Source organism: Tenrec ecaudatus, assembly GCF_050624435.1.
Source record: "Tenrec ecaudatus isolate mTenEca1 chromosome 1 unlocalized genomic scaffold, mTenEca1.hap1 SUPER_1_unloc_16, whole genome shotgun sequence".
NCBI lineage: Eukaryota > Metazoa > Chordata > Mammalia > Afrosoricida > Tenrecidae > Tenrec > Tenrec ecaudatus.
Genome location: NW_027457556.1, coordinates 46487 through 64850, shown reverse-complemented (window position 1 = coordinate 64850; position 18364 = coordinate 46487). Strand labels below are relative to the sequence as shown.

The following is an 18364-nucleotide window of genomic DNA, read 5'->3' as shown; positions in this document are numbered from 1 at the left end:
TGGGCTCAAAGCAACCCTGTGCACAATATAATACAGGCCTGCTCAGACTTGCATCATCCTCACAGTGGTTCTTTGCTTGCGCTCATTGTTGCAGCCACCGTGCAAATCCGTCTTGTAGGGACTTCCTCTCTTCTGCTGCCCTTCTACTGTACTTGCGTCTTCCTCTAGGACAGCGTTTCTCACCCTACCTATTTCTATGACCTTTCCATACACTTCCCAATGTGTAGTGGTGGTCCCCAAAGCATAAAGGTTTTTTTCTACTGTTTTTCCATAACTGTAATTTTGCAAGTCTTATGAATCTAGTCACCCTGTGAATGGGTTGTTCAACCAAACAAAGTGGTCACAAACCACAGGTTGAGAACTGCTGTTCTAAATTAAGAGGAGTTTCTCCTGTGGTCTAGCTCAGTATATTATTACACGCACGAGTCCTGTTCTTATTGTTGTTAGGGGCTGTCGAGTGGGTTTGGCTCATAGTTGGCTCATAACAACTCTATGCACAGTATCATGAAACACTGTTCCATCCTCTAACACCCTCACACTTTTCTTTTGTTTTCACTCATTGTTGCAGTCTCTGTGCTAATCCATCTTTTGGGGGACTGCCTGTCATTTGCTGACCTTCTACTGTACCCAGATTTGTGTCTTCCTCTAGGGCAGTGGTTCTCAAACTTCCTAATGCACGACTCTCTCATTCCATTCCTCATGTATTGGTGCCCCCCCCCCAATCATAAAATTACTTTCCTTGTTACTTTATAACTAAAATTATGCTACTGTTATGAATAGGCCACCATGTGATATAGTCATTCTCCCCCCCACCCCCCAAAAGGCATCACGATCCACAGTTTGAGAACTGCTATTCTACACTAAGAGGAGTTTCTTTTTAAGGTATGTTTCAGCATATTGTTAGAAGCACAAATCCTGTTCTTGTTTTTGGCTGCCTTCGAGTGGGTTTTGGCTCATACCAACTCTATGCACAATGTAATGAAACGTTGTCCTGCCCGTTGGATCCTCACAGTGGTTCTTCTGTTTGTGCTCATTGTTGCGGCCACTGTGGTAATCCATCTTGTTCGGGACTACCTCTCTTTTCCGGCCCTTCCGTACGAAGATTTGTGTCTTCCTCAAGAATAGTGGTTCTCAACTTTCTGAATGCCACTACTATTTCATACCAGTCCTCATGTAGTGGTGACACCCCAACCATAAAATATTTTCATTGCTACATCATAACTGTAATTTCGCTTCTGTTATGGATCAGGCCACCCATGTGAAAAGTTCATTAGTCTTCTAAAGGCACTGTGACACAGTTTGAGAACCACTGGTCTAAACTAAGGGGAGTTTCTCTTAAGGTCTACTTCAGCATATTCATCGAAGCACAGTCCTGTTGTTTTTGTTTGGTGCCTTTGAGTGTGTGCTGGGTCATAGCAACTCTATACACAATATAATGAAACGTGAGCCCGTCTCGTGCCACCCTCACAGTGGTTATTTTGCTTGTTGTCATTGTTGCAGCCATGGGCTAATCCAACTTATGAGGGGCTCCCTCTCTTTTGCTGCTCCTCTACTGCCCTTTCATTCATTTAATCAGGTAGTGATGAACCCCCAATCATAAAATTATTTTCATTGCTACTTCGTAACTTTAATTTTGCTACAGTTATGAATCAGGCCTCCACTGTGAAAGGGTCATTTGACCCCCCCAAAGGGCTAGCGACCCACAGGTTGAGAACCACTGCTCTATACTAAGAGGAGTTTCTCTTAGGATCTACAGCACCATATTGTGAAAAGCATGAGTCCTACAGTGATTGTTGTTAGGTGTTGCCCAGTGGGTTTCGACTCTCAGCAACTCTACGCACAAGATAATGAAATGCTGCCCCGTCCTGTGCCATCCTCACAATGGTTTCTTGTCTGCACTCATTGTTGCAGCCACTGCGCTAATCTATCATTGGGGGTGTGCCTCTCATTTGCTGCCTTTCTGCTCTGCCAAGATTTCTGTCTTGCTCGAGGACAGTGGCTCTCAACCTTCCTATAATGCCACAGGCCTTATATACCATTCCTCATGTAGTGGGTACAATCCCAGTCATAAATTTATCTTCATTGCTACTTCATAACTGTAATGAAGCTACTGCTATGAATTGGGCCACCCGTGTGCAAGGGTAGTTCATCACCCTAATGGAGTCGTGATGCACAGGTTGAGAATCTCTGCTCCAAACTATGAAGAATGTCTCTTAAGATGTATTTCAGCACATTGTTAGAAGCAAAAGTCCTGTTGTTATTGTATTTAGGTGCCTTCAAGTGGGTTTTGGCTCATAGCAACCCTATGCAAAATGTAACGAAACTCTCCACCATCCTGTGCATTCCTCACAATGGTTCTTTGCTTTTGCTGGTTGTTTCAGCCACTGAGGTACTCCAACTTGGAGGGGCTGCCTCTCCTTTGCTGCCCTTCTACTCTACCAATATTTGTGAATTCCTCTCGGACAGTGGTTCTCAATCTTCCTAATTCCACGACCCTTTCATGCAGTTCCCAATAGATTGGTGGACCCCCAGTCATACAAAATTTTCGCTGATATTTCATTACTGTAATTTTGCTAATCTTATGAATCAGGCAACCCTTGTGAAAGGGTCATTCAACCCACTCACTCCCCAAAAGTGTTCGTGATTCATAGGTTGAGAAGCCTGCTCTAAACTAAGAGGACTTTCTCTTAAGATCTACATCAGCATATTTTTAGAAGATCAAGTCCTTTTTGTGTTTTGCTGTTAGTTGCTGTCGAGTGGGTTTTGACTCTCAGCAACTCTACGCACAATATAATGAAATGCTGCCCGGTCCTGTGCCGTCCTCACAGTGGTTTGTTGATGGCACTCATTGTTGCAGCCACTGAGCTATTACATCTTGTAGGGTCTGCCTCTCACTTGCTGCCCTTCTGCAGTACCACGTTTTGTGTATTCCTCTTGGGCAGTGTTTCTGAACCTTCTTAATGGCATGGCTCCTTTATACAATCCTTAATGTTGTGCTGATCCTCCAACAGTAATTTTTTTTCATTGTTACTCCATTACTGTGATTTCTCTACTGTTATTAATTGGCAACACCTGTGAGAGGCTCGTCTGAAACCCCATAGGGGTCGCAACCCACAAGTTAAGAACCACTGCTCTAAATTTAGAGGAGTTTCTCTTAAGATCTAGTTCAGCATATTGTTAGAAGTACACGTCCTGTATTATTGTCGTTAAGTTCCATCGAGTGGGTTTTGACTCTTAGCAACTCTATGCACAATATAATGAAACGCTGCCCTGTCCTGTGTCACCCTCACCGTGCTTGTGTGCTTGGCCTCAGTGTTGCAGCCAGTGTGCTAATCCAACTTGTTGGAGACTGCCGCTCTCTTCCTTCCCATCTGTACCAAATTTGTATCTTGCCCTAGAGAAGTGGTTCTTAACCTTCCTAATGCCACTACCCTTTCATATCGATTCTCATTTAGTGGGGACCCACAACCATAAAATTATTTTCATTGGTACTTTGTCACTGTAATTGTACTACAGTTATGAATTGGGCCACCCCTGCGAAAGGGTCATTCTACCCTCCCAAGGGGCACGACCCACAGGTTGAGAACCGCTGCTCTAAAGTTAAAGGACTTTCTCTTAAGTCCTATTTCACCATATTGTTAGAAGCACAAGTCCTGTAGTTATTTTTGTTGAGTGCTGTTGAGTGGGCTTCTGGTCACAAGAACTCTATGCACAATATAATGAAATGCTGCCCAATCCAATGCCATGCTCAGAATTGTTCCTTTGCTTGTGCTCATTGTTGCAGCCACTGGGCTAATTAATCTTGTAGGGGCTGCCTCTCCTTTGCTGCCCTTGTACTCTTCCAAGAATTCTGTCTTCCTCTAGGGAAGTGGTTCTTAACCTTCCTAATGCCATGACTCTTTCATACCATTCCTCATGTAGTGGTGACTGACAAATCATGAAATTATTTTCATTGCTACATCATACCTCTAATTTTTCCACTTTAATGAACGGCCCACTGCCGTGAAAGGGTCATTCGTCCCCCAAAAGGGGTCACAACCCTCAGTTTGAGGACCGCTGCGCTAAACTAATAAGAGGTTCTCTTCAGGTCTACTTAGGTACATTGTTAGAAAAACAATTCCTGGTTTTTTTTTTTCTTGTGGGTTTTGACTCACAGCAACTCTATGTCAATATAATGAAACACTGTCCCGTCTTGTGCCATGCTTGCAGTGTTTCTTTGGCTTGTGTTTATTGTTGCAGCCACTGTGCTATCCCATCTATATTGGGGCTGAGTCTATTTTGTTGCCCTTCAACTGTATCAAGAATTGAGTTTTCCTCTTGGACAGTGGTTTTCAACATTCTTACTCACGACCCTTTCATCCAGTTCCTCATGTAGTCGTGACCAACCAACCATAAAATTATTTTTGTTGCTACATCCTAGCTGTAACTTTGCTACTGCTATAATTCAGGCCACCCCATGAAAGGGCTGTTTGATCCCCTAAGTAGACACGACCCACAGGTCGAGAGCCGCTGCTCTAAACAAAGGGGAGATTCTCTTAAGGCCTTATTCAGAATATTGTTAGAAGCACAAGTCCTGTTGTTATTGTTGTTGGGTGCAGTCGAGTGGGTTTGGCTCATAACCACTCTCTGCACAATATAATGAAACTCTGGGGGTCTTAAAGGCTTGAAGGCAAACAGGCTGAAATCTAGCTCGAAGCAACAAAGCCCACAGAGAAGAAGAACACAAGCCTAAGTGAACACGAGGTGTTGAAGGGATCAGGTAGCAGACACCAAAGAACAAAAACCAATACTGTGTGATCACCTTACCCACATAAACGATGAAGATGAATGTGTGCATAAGTAAGTGTGGTGAAGTAGGCTGATGGTGCCCGGCTATCAAGCGATATAGTGTCCCGGGTCTTAAAGGCTTGAAAGTAAACAAGCAGGCCCAGAAGCAACAAAGCCCACATGGAAGCATCACACCAACATGTGTGATCATGAAGGGCTGAGGGGACCAGTTTTCAAGCAACAAAGGCGGGAGGGGGGATTATATCATCGTTAATGAGGAGAGTGCATGACGGGGGACCAATGCCCACCTGTAGACAACTGCACATCCCTTGCGGAGAGGTAGTGGGAAGGAGATGAGTCACTCAGGGTTCAGTGTAGCAATAATGAAACCCACAACCTTCCTCTAGTTATTAAACACTTCCTCCCCATACCTCTCATGATCCCAATTCTACCTTGCAAACCTGGTTAGACCAGAAGATACACAGCGCTACAGATGGGAACAGGAAACACAGGGAATCCAGGACAGATGAACCCCCCAGGACCAGCGGTGAGAGTGGCGATACTGGGAGGGAAGTGGGTGTAGAAATGGGAAACTGATCACAAGGATCTACATATCACTTCGCCCCTGGGAGATGGGCAACAGAAAATTGGGTGAAGGGAGACACCGCGCAGTGTAAGATAAGAGAAAATAATAATTTATAAATTATTAATGGTTCATGAACGAAGAGGAGCAGGGTGAGAGGGGGAGAGGGGAAAGGAGAAAAGAGCTGATTCCAGGAACCCAAGCAGAAAGCAAATTTAGAAAATGATGAAGGCAACGAATGTATAAGTGTGCTATACACAATTGGTGTATGTATGGATTGTGATGAGTTGTATGAGCCCCAATAAAATGATTTTAAAAAAGAAAAAGAAAGAAATGTCTATAAATGAATGAAGGCAACATATGTACAAAATGCCTGATGCAATCAATATAGATTGCAACAAAAGTTGTAAGAGTCTCCAATAAAAGATTTTTAATAAAAATGTATATATAATAAATATTTTCCTAACTTATATAAATGACTAATAAGAATAAAATTAAGCAGCCTGGGTTTTTTATAGGAAAAAATAATGATAAAAGAACAAATGAGAAATTCACCAGGAAGCAATGGATAGGAAAATATTATAAGGAAACTTTTCTCTTATATGGAATGTACATTCTCTTACATGACAACAATCAGAATATGCCATAAGAACCTCAGAACAAATACTAGAATAAAATAGAGGAAAACATTCCCACCTTTCAATAAAATGCTATATGCTTTCGATGATTTTCACAAAAGGTCAAATTGTTTAACAAAATATTTTGTTCATTCAAATTTTTAATTATGCATAAATTTAGGTCTACTTGCATTACATCTCATACAAAGGCATAAGAATTGTTTTTGCTCTATCTAAAACTAAATAGAAGATAGTGAAGGTGAAAAAATAGTTTTCGTGAAGGTTGCTTTGAAATACAAATGGCATTGTCCTAAGAAATTATAATGATTTAATTTTTAAAAATCATTTTATTAGGGGCACATACAACTCTTATCACAATCCATACATACATCAGTTGTGTAAAGCACATCCGTACATTCATTGCCCTCATCATTCTCAAAACATTTGCTCTCCACTTAAGGCCCTGGCATCATGTCCTCATTTTTCTCCGCCCTCCCTGTTCCCCCCTCACTCATGAACCCTTGATAATTTGTCAGATCTTACATATTTTGTCTCCCTTCACCCACTTTTCCGTTGTCCATCCCTCAGGGAGGAAGTTATACGTAGATCCTTGTAACTGAGGTCTCAGAGCAGCTGGGTGTGATGCAGGGGAAGCTCTGGAAGCAGCTGCAGACACTGCGGGAGTTGGCAGCCCAACAGTGAGGGTCACTGCATCCGTGGGTACCAGAAAACTGGCTGGGGTTGCTTATTCCCCTAGATGCTACCCCTGCCTTGAAGAGAACCATGACAGAGGCCTGTAGACATGTGTCAGGAAAAGATGAGTCCTTCACTGTTTCCTCTTCCCACAAACTTTTGAGGAGAGCCTGCAGGGCAGGGGCTTGGCTCCCTGGCTCCAGTCACCTGCCCTTCCCCACAGCCACACCCTCCCCAGCCCCAACTCTCCATGCCCTGGGTTTACTTCTTGAAACCAGAGGAGCAGCCTGGGCAAAGACCATGAAGAACCTTGTCCTTCAGGCAACCCCTTTGATTGGGTCCTTGACCTCCAGAATGTGGACACATGCACAATAACTGTTGGGGGACTCAGGCTGTCACCAAAGAGGCCAGGATCTGAAGAGGATGCTGGCACTGCAGGGCTTCCTGAGGGAAGCCGAGGACTTGCAGAGCTGGCTGAGCAGCCAGCAGCAGGTGGCCAGAGGAGAGAGGACTATGAGCACACCCTAGTGCGGAAGGGGCTAGGGGCAAGGAAGGTGCCCTGGAGCCGAATGAAGACGGGTAGTGGAGGGGGGCTGCATGCACAAGGGGCTGATGGGGAACATCAGTCTGGACTGAGGACAGCTGTGGCTTCCTATTCCCCTCTCTGCGTAGAGGGGCAAGTTCTGTGGCTGTTCAGTCCTGCCCTGCCCAGTCACTCACTGAGGTGTCTTACAGCCCACCAGCCAGGGCCCCCTGTGACCCCTCTCCTCTCTTCTCAGCTCCTCTCAACCAAGTTTGCAATGTTTTGGCACCAAGTGAAGATGGGGGGCCACCAGGGGGCAGCCTGCCCCACTAGCGGAGAGCCTGCTGGAGTGGCGGCCCAGCACTGCCCCCAGGGCCCAGCAGTGATGACAGGACAAACAGTGAGTACCAGCAGCCTGGAGCAGGGGTGAGTTTGGGAGGAGGTGCTGGGCATGGGATGAAGAGGCTTCCGGGGAGACCCGTGCTTTGCTGCGGCTCTGCCAAACCACTGTCTCTGGAGAGGGCCAGAGTTAAGGGAACCCAGGGTAGCCCCTGCTGTCTGCGGCCTGTGGAGGAGGCAAAGCTGGGTCGGTGGATCAGGGAGCCTGGTCACAAAGCCCACTTTGCAGGGTCACTTTCCCAAGCCATGGCCTCCCTGCACTTGCAGGGGCGTTCTGGGAAGAGTTGAACTGGGCTGAGGATGCCCTGCACAGCCCCAGGCTGACCCAGGTCACAGTACATGCTACTGCATTTCCAGCCCAGATGTAGCTTAGGCGAGATCCCGATTTGCCCTTGATCCTAGCCCAGAGGCTGGCCCGGAGTCTCAGGGGCCCGGCATTTGCTGCATGCAAGAACCATGGAGGGGTGCAGCTTCTACCTTTGAAGGGTGTGCAGTCTCCTCCAAACACACAGCATGCCTGGGTGGCACACAACGTGGCTACCTGCCGTGTGCTGGCTTTAGAATGACCCCACTTGCTGACTCATGGGGATCCTCCAGAGGGTTTGCAAGTCAGTAAATCTTTCCAGGAGCAGGGAACCTCTTCTTCCTCCTGAGGAGCAGTTAGTGGGACTGAACCAGGCAACAGCCCAACACTTCCCAAGCAGGCCTCCTGGAGCATCGTTAGAGCAAGGGGTAAACTGCTAGTGATAATGGGCTCCTGGCAGGAGAGTTTGCAGAAAGGCCTAAAGCGCCGAGCAAGATCTCAGGGTGGTGGCCCTCTGGGAGCTTAGGACAAGTTCTAAAACCAGCCAGGAAGCTGAAGGGTTGACCAGACAGAAGCTGAGGGGGAGGAATGAGCATGCTGGGATAACTGCTGACCCCCGCCTGGGGGCAGGGCTGCCTGGATGGAGCTGTGGGAGCTGACTCAGGCCAGACCCCACCTGCTCTGAGACGCTGAGGCCACCCTCAAAGTTCACAGCCAACTGTCTCACGTGCTCGTCCGTATCCAGGTGGGTGCCTGGGGGAGGGGGTGGCTTCTGCAAGTGCTGCAACCCCAGGCCCAGAGTCCCACACTCAATGCCCGGGCCCTTGGCCACCATGCTGTCTCAGGAGAAAGCCACAAGCCTCCCAGATGCTGTGTCCCACAGTGTGGAGGCCATCCTGAGGAGACATGGATCGCACCAATGGATCACACAATCTGCCTCTGACACCTTGAGGCCTCCTCACCCTCCACTATCATCACCCCAGTGCCGCTTCCAACTCTGGACTAGAGTGCATAGGTATTAGCAAGAGATAAAACTCATGACACATGGAACCCAGGAACAGGAATGGGAATAGAGATAACAAAAGGGTAGGAGGAAGGGAGGTAGAGGATGGAAGGAACGGGAACCGATAGCAATGAATGACATATAACCACACACCTCTCCCAGGGAGAGGAGCAATAGAAACCTGAGGATAAAAGAGACAATGGTCGATGTGAGATATGAAAATAAAGCAATCTATAATCTATCAAGGAACCATGAAGGGGGGTGGAGGAAAAAAAGAGGAGCTGATCTCAAGGGCTCAACAGAAAATAAATGTCTAGAAAAGAATGATAGCAATATACGTATGACTATGTCAGATACAATTGGTGTATGGATTGTAACAAGAGCTGTAAGAGCCCCCAATAAAATAAATAAATTTAAATTAAAAAAAACACACCAAAAATCTCCATCTGCACAGTGAGGCAGTGAAGGGACCGGAGTCCCGAGTCCCTCGGCTCTCACACAAGGCCACCAAAGGCTACCTCTAAGTGGGGGTCTGGCAAAGTTGTGGATGGGTGGGGAAAGCTATCAAGCTGCCCATGAGGGACTTCATTGGCCCTGGAGAACTGGGTGGGAAGGAGGGGTGGCGGGCAGAGCTGAGGCCTAGTAGACACTTGGTAAGGCTGTGGGATTAAGCGGCAGAGACATGGAGGTTTGGACATGAGTGGTGGTGGACTCAGGCAGCTGTGACGCTGCCTCGGTACCAGGTCCCCTCACCCCGTGCTCTCCCGTGCTCTCCCAGGCTTCAGGTGCAAGACTATGCCTCCTGGGCAGCCAGTGTGCAGTGAGATTTGCAGGTGGTGGAGGAGCCCCAAGACCCCGGCAGTGGAGCCCAAAGCTTCAGTGTCCACCAAGAGCTGCGGGCCAAGCTGGAGACCCAGAAGGAGCTGCACCAGTGCGCCACCCAGCGGGGACAGCAGGTGCTCCAGCCTACAGGGCCGTCCGCCGTGGAGGTCGGCTCCCCTTTCTGGCCCTTCCCCAGCCCACTGAACCCCCGCACCCTGGCCCCACAGGGCCAAGCACCTTTCTTTTCTATTTTTTTAATCATTTTATTGGGGGCTCGTGCAATTCTTATCACAATTCATACATACATGCATTGTGTCAAGAACATATGTACAGGCTCTTCCTCTAACTGTAGCGGCCTGAGGTGACCTGCTAAAATGGTTCGCTACTCATTTGACCCAGAAAACCCTACAAAATCCTGCAAATACAGAGGGTCGAATCTCCGGGTCCACTTCAAAAACACCCATGAAACTGCCCAGGCCATCAAAGGCATGCACATCTGGAAAGCCACCAAATACTTGAAAGACGTCACTCTGCAGAAGCAGTGTGTGCCTTTCCGACGGGACAATGATGGTGTTGGTAGATGTGCCCAGGCCAAACAGTGGGGTGGGACCCAGAGTTGGTAGCCCAAAAAGAGTGCTGAATGTTTGGTTCACATGCTTAAAAATGCAGAAAGTCATGCTGAACTTAAGGGTTTAGATGTGGATTCTCAGGTCATCGAGCACATCCAGGTGAACAAAGCCCCCAAGATGCACCACCGGACTTACAGAGCTCTTGGCTAGATTAATCCACACAGGAGCTCCCCCTGCCACATTGAAATGATCCTGACTGAGAAGGAACAAATCGTTCCCAAGCCAGAAGAGGAGGTTGCACTGAAGAAAAAGATTTCCCAGAAGAAACTGAAGAAGCAAAAACTCATGGCTTGGGAATAAATTAAGCTTAAATAATAAAAGGGTTATTTTTTTTAAAGAAAATATGTACATTTGTTGCCATCATCATTCTCAAAACATTTGCCTTCTACTTGAGCCCTTAATATCTGCTGTTCATTTTCCCCCTCCCTCCCCACTTCCCCCTACCTCACGAAATCTTCATCATTCATAAATTAATATTATTTTATCATATGTTGCACTGTCCAAAGTCTCCCCCTTCCTTCTTCTCTGCTGTCCCTCCCCCAGGGAGGAGGCTATTTGTAGATTCTTGTAATCAATTTCCCCTTTCCACCCCACATTCTCCCCACCCTCCAGGCATCGCCACTCTCACCACTGGTCCTGAAGGAGTCATCTGTCCTGCGTTCCCTGTGTTTCCAGTTCCTATCTGTACCTATGTACACCCTCTTATCTAGCCAGATTTGTAAGGTAGAATTGGGATCATGAGAGTGGGGGGCGGAAGCATTTTAGAACTAGAGGAAAGTTATATGTTTCATCGTAGCTACCCTGCACCCTGACTGGCTCATCTCCTCCCCACAACCCTTCAGTAAAGGGTGTCCGGTTGGCTACCAATGGGCTTTGAGTCTCCACTCTGCACTCACCCACATTTTCAATGATATGATTTTTTGTTCTTTGATTCTTGATACCTCATGATCCCTTCGACAGCTCGTGGTCACACAGGCTGGTGTGTTTCTTCCATGTGGGCTTTGTTGCTTCTGAACTAGGTGGCCACTTGTTTATCTTTGAGCCTTAAAGCTCCCAGATGCTATATCTTTTGACAGCCAGGAACCATCAGCTTTCTTCACCACATTTGCTTATGCACACGTTTGTATTCACTGATCGTATCAGGAAGGTGGGCACCCACTGATATGATTTTTAGTTCTTTGATGTCTGATAACTGGTCCCTTCTACACCTCGTGGTCAGCCAGGCTGGTGTTCTCCTTCCATGTGAGCTTTGATACTTCTCAGCTAGATGGCCGCTTATTTATCTTCAAGCCTTTAACACCCCAGACGCTATATCTTTTGATAGCCTGGCACCGTTAACTTCCTTCACCACATTTGCTTATGCACACATTTTTCTTCAGCAATCGTGTCGGGAAGGTGTGAATCCTGGAATGCCAATTTAATAGAACAACGTGTTCTTGCATTGAGTAAGTGCTTGAGTGGAGGCCGAATGTCCATCTGCTGCCTTAGTACTAAACCTATAAATATATGCACATAGATCTGTTTCCCTACACTCATATAAATATATTTACATATGTACATTCCAGTCTTTGGACCTCTATAAATACCCTTTGTCACCTAGTTCTCTCCTCTATTTCCTTTTACTTTCCTCTTGTCCCACTATCATGCTCAGCCTTCATTTGGGTTTCAGTAATTTCTCTCGGTTACCTTGCCCTTGCTGAATCCCTACCAGACCACTCACACCCTCCTTGCTACTGATTTTGGATAACTTATTGCTCCCCTGTCCCTGGGTTGTTCAGCACTACCCCTTTGCCCCCTTCTCTCCCACTCCCCTATTCCCCCGGAACTATTGGTCCCCTTGTTTTCTCCTCCAAACTATTCATGCAGTCTATCATATCTAGATAGGTCTGTAGAGATAATAATATGCACCAAAAAACAAGTCATTGCAAGATAGGCAATGATTGAGAACACAGCAATGACAACAAAAAGGAAACCAATTACCCATAGAAGAATAAATTAATTTTGGAAGGCAAATGCTTTGAAAATGATGAGGGCAAAGAATGTAGAGATGTGCTTTATACAACTGATGTAAGTATGGATTGTGATAAGAGTTGTATGAGTCCCTAATAAAATGCTTTTTTAAGAATAAAATAAAAGAAAAAAATTTTAAAGAAAGAACAACCTATACATAGATGAAGGTCTGAATTTAATCTCCAGGCGTGTCCTTCAGTCAGGTCCAATGGGGTACCATGCTTTGGCCCCAGAGTCTGTCCTTTGTACTACCTCAGGGGCTCCCTGCTCTGCTCCCATGGTTGCTCTGCCACACACTTTTAGTGGTTTGCCTCAGTGCCATAGGATCAGTCTGGGCCAGTTCTAACACTGAGTCTCCAGTGTTGTCCCCCTTAGGGCCCTGGGCCATCAATGGACGATGTGTCTCGTAGTGGGATCAGCCACATTGTCCACTCTGTCCATTGGCTGTTCAGAGCCGGGATATCGTCCCCCAGGCCTGATGGGCCTGGATGTGCTCCACTCTCTCTTCCTCCCCCTTCTTTGCTCCCATTTGCTCTGATCAAACATGCCCCTCTCTCCTAGATGCAGCTTCTGTGCTGTCCTCTGAAGTAAATTCTTCTGGGGGCAGGGGCAATTGTCCACATAGCTGGTATGGGATCCCAGCCCTCAGGCCCCTCCACTGGCTCCCCACTCCGTGCGGGCACACTGCATTCATCTGGCACTGGCTTGATATCTGGTCCCTCTTTCCCTGTGGAAACACAAACAATACCCTCCCCTTGGGTGGGACAGTCAGGCACCTTTTCTCTGGAGCTTCCCTCAGCACCACCTTCGGTTGTGTCCATGCCCATGCCCAGGTCCAGGAAAGGCTACGCGTCATGCAGGATGCTTGGGAGCAGGTCTTTCAGGCCTGGGAACGGAATCAAGGGAGACGGCAGGCCATGCACCACAAGCAGCTCTTCCTCAGACAGTGAGGCAGCTGGACAAGATCCTGCAGGCTCAGGAGACAGCTCCCCTCACCACACACAGACACACTGACCCCAGGACCTCCAGTCCTTCTGTAGTACCACCCCAATCCCCCTTGCTTCCTGGATCACTGGCTGCTATTCTGATACGGAGCTAGATAGTGTGTCTTCCCAAGTGGCCAAGGAGACACCTGAGCCTCAGGTCACTCAGGGCCATCTCCCCACACCTGGCCCCGGCCTGCCAAGCCCTACGCGGTTTGGTTGGAAATTGATGGGGCTCCCCCCCACCTCGTCAGAAGTTGGGATGTTCCTAACGGCCCCCAGGTTGGAGTGCTCTTCTTCCTCAGGTTCCTTCCCCTCCTGCTCAGCACCCACCTCCCCACCCCCAGCCGCAGGCCCCTTGATGCACCCCCAGAGAGCCCATGCTGTAAACCAAGGTTCTGGCAGATGTTGCTGTCTAGGGTTCCCTTTGAACCACCATCTGTGCCCCCGACACGCCCCCCCACCTCTGTGTCACCTCCATGGCTGCCCCACGTCTTCCAGGAAGCCAGTGCCCTGGAGGGCTCTGTGGAAGAGGTTGAGCAGCTGATCCAGAAGCATGGCACCTTCAAGAGGTGCTGAGCACACAGGACAGGGAGGTGATGGCCGGGACGGTCATGGGTGTTACCCTGATAAGGCCGGGGTATCCAGACTGTTGGGGGCACACGGGTGAGGTGTGTGTGCACACCGAACCTGTGCTGGTGGGTGAGGGATTACCAAGGAGCCAGGGGCTCCAATCCAGGGCTGGTGACCAAGCCGAGGTGCCCAAGCACCCAGACGCGCATGGGGATGGGTTAGGCCACACTCTGGGGACCACAGAGGGCATTTGGATCTGCCCATATCACATGGCCCCTGCTTCCTTCTGCCCAGGAGCCTGTCCAACCCTCTACTGCAGAGCTGAGGGGAGGCCCCCGCGACTTATAGTGAGGGCTATGGGCTGTGAGCCAGCCCCAGCAGGGGTACACTCAGTACTCAGGGCTGGTCCCACCTCCCACCTCCCACTGTGCAGGAGGCTGAGCTGAGAGAGCAGGCCAGGGTGCTGCCAGGCCCCTGGGTTCAGGGCCTGTTGGGCACGATACGTGAGCGTTCCGCTTGAGTGGAAGCCCTGGGAGAGCGTCAGTGACACAAGCTTCACATCTCTCTGATTACTGCCGGCTTTCTCAGGGCTACTAGCCAGGTCAGAGGGCACCCCACCTGAACCCCATTTTACCTTTACGAGTGACCTTCAGCCCCACTAGGGGCCAAGGGGTGGCCTGCGTTGGAACGGGATGTGGAGAGTTTAATGGCTTTTCCAGGGGCAAAGCTAGGACTGGAGCCCAGGGCCCTTGATTCTCAGACCCGTGTGGACACCTGTCATCCTGATGGGCAGAGTAGACAGGGCCCCAGGGGTGGGTGAGGGGCACCCTCCACATGAGAACCCACCCATGGACCCTGCCCAGCCACTTCCTAGATCTGAAGACTGATGGGCCTGGGCCCTGTCATCTTGGGTGAAAGAAAAATTATTGTGCTGTCCCTGAGCTTGGTCAGCATTTCACTCCTGGCAGAGCCCGAGGGGTAGGCAGGGTCACCGCTTGGGGCCAAGGCAGTATGAACATCAGGGCACTCATGTCCCCACCATCACACAGGACGGCGACTGGATCCAGGGGTGGGGCCAGCAGCTGGAATAGCCTGACCCTCTTGGGGACAACAAAGAGATGCTGATATGGTTTCAGAAACACCTGGCCTATGAGACAGAGACCCCATGGAAGGGAGGCAGGAAGGGAATTGACAGGAAGAGCTGGGACCCCTGCTAGGTACTGGTTTTCCATCCAGCAGCCTTGTCCCCAACACCCACAGTGTCACTGTGTAGACACTAATCAGCCAGGAAGAAAGGATCGAAGAGAACCCTGGGCAGAAGGGAAGAGGCCAAGCCTGTAATGTGCCCGTCCTCCACAGGGTGCCCTTGCTAGAGTCCTGGACCTTGGGAAGGATCTGGAGAGCATGGAGAGACTGCTGCAGAGACACGAGGCCTTGGAGCAGGAGATGGGCCTCCTCCAAGTTCAGGGGCTGGTATGCCACTGGGTCTAGCATCGGGGCCAGGCCAGGGGACCTCTTCTGTGGGACCCTGCAGAGGAAGAGCTGAGCCAGTATACTCCCATGCCAGGGGCCTCTTGAGCACAACCTGATCCCCTTCCTCAGCCTCCGTACATTCCCCATATCCCGGAGAAGAAGGCAGCCCTCCTCTGCCAGAGAAGCCTGGGGTCAGCCCGCAGCCTCGGCCACAGGTGCCAACAGTTTATGGAGAGCTGGCAACAGCTCCAGAGCAGAGCCCAGAAGTGGTATGGACACCCTTTGGGTCCATTTCTTCACTCCTGCCCCCCTCAGCAATCAAGTCCCATGCATCTCCTTGACTCCTTGTTTTAGGCTACAAAAGAGACCTTCAGGACAAACAATGTAAAGAAAACATCGATCAAGTCTTAAAAGAGACCACGACCACACAATGACCCAGACACATCATCCGTGAAACACATCCAGGGAGACTCATATGTGTGTAAGAAAGAGGTCTACTGGAGATATCTAAAACAGATGGAAATAGAGTTACCATATGACCCAGCAATCCCCCCCCCGCTTACTGGGCAAGAAACAAACCAAGGTCAGACATCTGTGCTCCAAAGTTCATTGGCACAGTTCACAATTGCAAGGTATTGGAAACAACCCAAATTTCCATCACCTGACAATTGGATTAAAAACCTGGGGTACCTCTACCAGCGGGGATCAACGATATAATGTCACACCGGAAGTTCTTGGCGCCCCAGCATGGGTCTCTGGGCTTCCTGCCTCGGAAGCGAAGCAGCCGGCAAGGCGGGAAGGTGAAGAGCTTCCCCAGGGATGAGGCCTCCAAACCGGTCCACCTGACGGCCTTCCTGGGCTACAAGGCCGGCATGACCCACATTGTGCGCGAGGTCGACAGGCCAGGCGCCAAGGTGAACAAGAAGGAAGTGGTGGAGGCCGTGACCATCATGGAGACCCCTCCCATGGTGGTGGTGGGCATCGTGGGCTATGTGGAGACACCTCGCGGCCTCCGGACCTTCAAGACGGTCTTTGAGGAACACATCAGTGACGACGAGTGTAAGCCGCGGTTCTACAAGAACTGGCACTAGTCGAAGAAGAAGGCTTTCACCAAGTACTGCAAGAAGTGGCAGGATGACAAGGGTAAGAAGCAACTCGAGAAAAACTTTAGCAGCATGAAGAAGTCCTGCCCGGTCATGCGCGCCATCGCCCACACCCAGACACGCCTGCTCCTCCTGCGCCAGGAGAAGGTGCACCTGACGGAGATGCAGGTGAACGGGGGCTCCGTGGCTGAGAAGCTGGACTGGGCCCGAGAGAACCTGGTGCCAGTGAACCAGGTGTTCGGGCAGGATGAAATGATCGACATCACGGGGGTGACCAAGGGCAAAGGCTACAAAGGGGTCACCAGTCGTTGGCACACCAAGAAGCTGCCCCGAAAGACCCACCGAGGGTTGCGCAAGGTGGCTTGTATATGGGGTCTTGCATCCCGCCCGTGTGGCCTTCTCGATGGCCCACGCTGGGCAGGAAGGCTACCACCACTGCACAGAGATCAACAAGATCTATAAGATTTGCCAGGGCTACCTCGTCAAGGATGGCAAGCTTATCAAGAACAATGCCTCCACGGACTACGATCTCTCTGTCAAGAGCAACAACCCCCTGGGTGACTTTGTCCACTACGGGGAAGTGATCAATGACTTTGTCATGCTGAAGGGCGGCATTGTGGGCACCAAGAAGCGGGTGCTGACTCTGCACAAGTCCCTGCTGGTGCAGACCAAGCGCCGTGCCCTGGAGAAGATCGACCTCGAGTTCATCGACACCACTTCCAAGTTGGGCCATGGACGTTTCCAGACCGTGGAAGAGAAAAAAGCTTTCATGGGACCACTCAAGAAAAACCGGATTGCCAAGGAGGAAGGCGCATAACAGATGGTACAGCTGGTGGGATCAGAATAAAGACTTCTTTTTCAGTGGGGGGAAAAAAACGGTGGTACATACATACAATGGAGTACTACGCATCGCTAAAAAGTAGTGATGAAATTTGAAGCACATCACTGCATGGGAAGAACTGGAGGAAAGCATGCTAAGCGAAGTAAACCAAGCACAAAAGGACAAGTACACATTGAGTCCACGGAGGTAAGCTTTAAAAAAAATGCAAAAGGGACATAGGGGAAAAGCTACTGTATGAACATTCCTGGGGTGAGGACCAGGTAATATGGCAGGGACCAGACCAAATTCAGGGATACTCATGGTAGACAGATAAAAAAGAGGCGGGGAAAGGAAAAGTAATAATAATAATAAATAAATGGGTAGCGGTGTCACAGGGCATTAACCCGCCCAAGGGTGCCACCGTGAACCCGTATATCTCCGATCTGCCTGCCTCTGTGCCTTTGCCTGTGCTCACCCTTTCTCTACTTGGTTCGGTCCTACACCTGTTCTTTTGTGTCTGGCTTATGTCATTACCAGCAGCTCTGCTGGCGTAGTGGTTACGAATTGGACTGTGATCCGCAAGACCGGCAGTTCAAGTCCACCAGCTGCACCTTGTGTGAAAGATGAAGATTTCTATGTCTGTAAAAGAGTTACGATCCCCGGAAACCGTGGGGGCAGTTCCACTCTGCCCTTTAGGGTTACCATGAGTCAGAGTTGACTGGATGGCAGTGAGTTGGGAGTTTTATTTATTTCATTCCCAGCATGTCTTTTCAAGGTTCATTTGTGACCTGACATTTATCCACCTATTTTAATGAAAGGACACCACTCCGTTCTAGAACTCGAACTCACTGACTTGGTCCATCCATCTGTCCACGGACTCAAAGGCGGCTTCCACCTTTGGCTGTTGTAACTATAATGCAGTGATGTCCATAATTTAAAAGAAAACGTTTTGACATGATGTTTTTGGGGGACACAGTGAGACCAGAGCATTTGTCCCTGCTGGTGAAGGGACTGGAGGTCAATCCTTTTTTTTCCTTCTTTTTTAAGTGTCTCTATTCCCAT

General features: G+C 49.2%; 1 pseudogene; it reads left to right on the top strand.

Moving 5' to 3' along the window:
• Positions 1 to 16095: 16095 nt before the first annotated feature.
• LOC142435809 (large ribosomal subunit protein uL3 pseudogene) lies at positions 16096 to 17299 on the top strand (annotated as a pseudogene).
• Positions 17300 to 18364: the final 1065 nt, after the last annotated feature.